Source organism: Gouania willdenowi, chromosome 10 (assembly GCF_900634775.1).
Source record: "Gouania willdenowi chromosome 10, fGouWil2.1, whole genome shotgun sequence".
NCBI classification, from domain to species: Eukaryota; Metazoa; Chordata; class Actinopteri; order Blenniiformes; family Gobiesocidae; genus Gouania; species Gouania willdenowi.
The window spans coordinates 31003371-31008736 of NC_041053.1; the positions used below are offsets into that span (position 1 = coordinate 31003371).

General features: G+C 40.1%; 1 pseudogene; it reads left to right on the forward strand.

The window, feature by feature from the left end:
* Positions 1-482: 482 nt before the first annotated feature.
* Positions 483-600, forward strand: LOC114471700 (uncharacterized; annotated as a pseudogene).
* Positions 601-5366: the final 4766 nt, after the last annotated feature.

Here is a 5366-nt window from a genome sequence, read left to right on the forward strand (position 1 = left end):
TCTATTGTGACCTCCAGCACTAGTACCCGGCGTCCTTCACATCTGACATAGCTGGGAGGGTGCGGAGGAATTATGTGGCTGCCTCACCCTCCTTCATATTTGAATGCACTTATTATGTCTCTATTCGGATAAGAGCATCTGTTAAATGACTGAATAGTAAATTGTGTGCTGAGGACAGCAGACGAGCAGGGCAGATAAAGGAGCTTTGTCTTAGTTACATTTCAGCAGGTATCAGCATGGCTCAGACTGCAAACAGGTTTTGCTGCCGTGCGAGCCTAATGGTGGATGACTGAGGGGAGAAGAGGAAGTCGCTGGTAGACGAGATGCGATTTTGCACTTGTCCAGGCAGTTTTCTGTGAAATCACATGTGACTTTTCTCGCACTTTTTTCAAACAATGCAATGTGCAGTAGATATTTAGGAAAACAGTATTTGCATTCGTTATTAATTGTCTAAGAAAATTAGGAATTGTTGACTCATAGGTAGAATTGGCCACACCAGTCTGTCATTGCCCGATCCCGTTAGATCTCGGAAGCTAAGCAGGTCTGGGCCTGGTTAGTAGTTGGATGGGAGACCACTGAGAACTCCAGGTGCCACAGTGGGGTGGCAGTCACCCCAGTGGTATCTGTCATTGTGCCCTTGGGCAAGGAACTTCACCTACATTGCCTAGTATGAATGTAGTGTGTGAGTGAGTGTTGGTGGTGGTCGGAGGGGCCGATGGCGCACTATGGCAGCCTCGCTTCCATCAGTCTGCCCCAGGGCAGCTGTGGCTACAATAGTAGTTTACCACCACTAAGTGTGGAGTGAAAGAATAATGCCTTAATTCTGTAAAGCGACTTTGAGTGTCTATGATAAAGCGCTATATAAAACTGATGCATTATTATTATAATTGTTTGATGTTGTCCTAATATTAATAATGGCTTAGATTTTTTTTTTATAGCGCTTTTTTCAAGGAAATTCAAAGCGCATACATAAACCATTATCCATTCACACCAGTCATACCAGTGGTACAATGTAGACACAGCAGGGGCATACTGACGGCCCCTCTGACCAACACCAACAATCATGTACAATTCATACGAGGCAATGTGGGTAAAGTGCCTTGCCGAAGGACACAGCGGCAATGACATGGATATAATGGGATTCAAACACCCAACCCAACTTGGTTGTTGAACAACCCACTGTACCACGATTGCCCATGCTATGACGTGATGCATGTGTGTTTTTTTGGCCTCAAGCTATGTTGGGTCCTTTATGTTTAATATTTTAGTCAGTCTCTGTTTTTTAAATCGCTGTAGTTCTGATGTTTTCTCGTTGGTGTTTTGATGTTTGATTCATTCTTTGTCTTCACTCCCAGTCTCATCAGTGTGTTTTTGTACTGTGACCGATTAGGAACCTCTTTTTTTTAGCTCTCAGTTGTGCTGCATTACCTGATTAGCCTCCCACGATATTTAGCTCAATGTTTGAACACAGAACGTTTGCTGGGTCATTGTCCTCGTGTGCTCGTGTGATTTTGGACTTGGTTGGTTTTAGTTGCTGTAATATAAATCGGACTGGTCTTACAAACGTTACTTCTTCCTGCTGCCGCCTTCTCTGCAAATGTGTCTTAATGCAAGACAAATCCCTGACTGATAGTAGCTTTTTGCCAATACCCAAAATGCCAATATGGTCCAACACTATATTTCCAATATTAAAGAGAAACAAAGCCACTTTTTTCTGCTGAATACAAATGTATTTGGGCATGAAGTGGTGTTGTTGATTGAATCTTATCCAACTCTCAACATTTTAGTCGAAGTGTTTGAATTTGGCATATTTTGTTGTAAAATATTAAAGTGACTGCCCTCTATTGGTTGAAACCCGGTAATTACAAATGATGTTTGCTATTGGCTGAGAACAAGGTCATGTGACATTTTGGCACCATCTTGTGCCACAGACAAGCACTGTTGGCCCCTCCCCTTTTAAAAAAAACTAGCACCTGTGTGCTCTACAATCTGTGGTGAGTAGGTTGGATTAAGAGGACAGTGAATAGAGATAAATTGAGTAATGAACAGCTAGTTATTTTATAGTACAGACTGGAGCCACGCCCATAATCAAGGTACACTTTTTAAATTTCCCCCCTAGTGGCAGGTCAGGAAAAAACAGAGGTTTAGGTACTCTTTAACTGTTGTGCTATGTAAATATAAAAAAAAAAACCTCCCCTCCTCTGACCTACTTTTTGGTCACACTATAAATATCTTAACAAAAATAACACATGACATTTGAGTCATTTTCATATTTTTGTTGTCGTGTGGTGTGTGTGTCTGTGTGTGTGTGGGGGGGGGTGGGGGGCGCACCAGTCCATGTGTTCTTGCCTGCCTGACTTTCACTAAACTTATCTATTTTCAGTAGTTAGGTGTAGTGGCAGGTGTGTCGTGAGTGAAGCTGCAATAATCTGGTGACCTTCGCTATGTACAACCATCTACGTAACATGTAAACACTTAGGTCTGACTCAGAGCATAACACTACAGTCACTACCACTCTATGAATGGGTGTTGTGACACAGACTTTAACCGGACTAAATGGTGGTCTGTTATACACTCAACACTCACACGCCTGCACGCATGTCACGTGGACGGTGATCGATAGTGAAGCGCACCTGATCAACGTGTGTGTGTGTGTGTGTGTGTGTGAGAGACTCAATACCTGGGACTCTAATCTCCTCTGTTGGTTCTCTCCCTCACACACATGCGCTGCTGAGAAATGTGCGGCTTTCAACACAGCAGCCATTGCTCGTCAATAACTTCCGGGTGAGGTCTGTCCGGTCTAAATAGCGTACAGTCAGATTAACATGAAAGTAAACGTTTTGAAACGTCATTACAAATAAGGAACAGTAAAAAACTATGTTTCCTCAAAAGAGAAGTCCACAGGAACTCTGGCAAGCACCGAAAGTGAGCTGTGTAGTGAAATAGATATAGATGGTGTGCTAGCGCCCCCTCAAACTCTGAGGTCAAAAGCTGAATAGGTTTCACTTGTCGTGCCATCCAGAAGAGAAATAAAATTAAAATAAACATTTGGAAATGACCAAATTACTCCAAAATAACAGATGCACACACTCGGGGTATTTGGAAGCCATGGACAAAGTTTCAGGTCAAACAGGCACCACGTCGGGGAGATATTCGCTCCACACACTCACGTGCGCACGCAGACCTTTTTTGCTTTTATAGATAGATGTGCAAAATAAGAATATTTATTCAACTTCAATAATGGAAAAATGTTATGTTTGAATTTAATATGTTGTCTCAAACAACAGCACAAATCAATTTTTCAATATCGGTAAAAATACCAAAGACCACAAATAATACATTTTATGGCAAATAACAGACAATAATCTCGTCCAACTATCTAAAGTTATTCTGATATCAAACCTGGTCCCTCCAAACCAGTAGTTTTTAGCTGTGTTACTGCTCCAACACAGCTGAGTGGCTTGTTAGCAGACTTTGGGCAGAGCTGCCCTAATGAGACTTCATCAGATTCCAGAGCTTTGGTGCAGAGAGACAGCTAAAACATGCTGGACTAGTGTCCCTGGAGGACTGGTTTTGGACACCCCTGGTGTAATGTAGTTGCTCTGGTCCATAGAGCAAACAAAAATATGCAAACATGAGTTTGGAGCTCGTGTTTTATAAACTAACATTTCAGCAAAGAGAGACAGCCTGTCCTGCATTCAGTGTGATAAATGTATGAAAACTGTATGAAAACCTGAAACTGTAATAACCTCCTGTGCAAAAAAACTGATGTTGCAACTTAGGCATGGCAGTTAAAATGCTCATTAGTTGGCCTAGCTTGATAGCTGCCACCATTAACTATGCCAGATTTGATTTGTAAATGTAATGTATTTGTAAATTTAGAGTTTCAAGTCACTTCAGAAACTGACGATGCTGCTTAATGCAACTAATAGGCCAATTACATCTATGGCTTGAATTAAATTTATTACCATTGTTGGTGTTTTGCATTGTATTCTTGTATGTCTTAAGTTATTGATTTTTAGTTAGTCTATCTTTCTTTCCTATTCTGTTTAGTACTTATTGTGTATTTCTAGAAGTCTAGACAGACAGAAGCAATATGGTGAAATTTGTATAATTAGGAAATGGGGGTGGAATTCAATAAGTCTTTCTTCTTCCTACTCCTTTTTGAGCAAACATTATTGTAATTATAAGTGTACATGGATCACACTATTTTGGACATCTCTGATTGTTTTTCTCTGTTGGAGTTTCCGTGTACACAAATAGTTTTTTCATCTTCCTTTTAAATTTTTTTTTTCTTTTCTTTTCCCTGCTTGAAAAAAAAAAACAAATAAATGAAAATGAAATGATAATGTAAAAACAAATGTTTACACATAAATCCTACGTGGTTCTATAGTCTGCCGGAGCGCACCATATAGTGATTTCTTTCATTACCTGGGATCCCAACCTGGGGTAATTAAAGTACTGATTTATGTGCAGAAATTTCTTTGGCACTTGCTCATCACACACAACAGTTCGTGCTGATCGCATTTTTTGGCTTTCTTCAAATCCTCTATTCGGGATTGCACACCCTCCAAGCTATTGTACCAGTGCCACAGTGCTAATCAATCACAGACCAGTGTGTGTGTGTGTGAGAGAGAGAGCAAGAGTGCATACTGTACCATCTTAAAGGGGTGTTTAGATAATTCTATTCCAATGATTATGAGTCCTTCAGCATCAAGCCTATATCAACAAATTGCCCTTGACACAGAAATATGTTGTTCACCAAGATAATGTGCTTCTCATTATTTTTAGGCTATAGCACACTGCCAGAATGCAGTATTATTTGAAGCTTGCAGGGTGGCAGCAGCTGCACATTCACAGATACACCGAGCTGGGAACAGGGAGCATTCTGCCATTATGTTGCCAATTAAGGATACAAGAAAGAAAATTGTAGGTTATTCCTACAGGCTAGAGAAATGCCTTTTGACATCTTACCACAAAGATTATTTAGAAAAGGCAATAGTTAAATGCAAGGAAATTGTAAATTTGTTGGACTATCTCCCAGAGTAATTCCTGGAAAATTATATTGCAGTGATCTTGTAGGAAAAAAAATATATTCTGCCCACACAAAGCAGCTTTACTCTGTGTTCCTATTTGGTACATATCTGTGGCAATGTTCAAAAATTTTGAACTGCTGGACCATGTTAATTGCATCAACAGTGTTTTATGTATTACCAATAAACACAAAATCTGAACATTCATTTAAAAAATACCGTAAAAGAACTTAACTGACCAACTTGATTCTTTGAGCTGCCTTTGTCTGTGTGACATTCAATTGTCAATGTCTCCTCATATCAGAATGGTATACTGTTTGTAGAGACCATTGT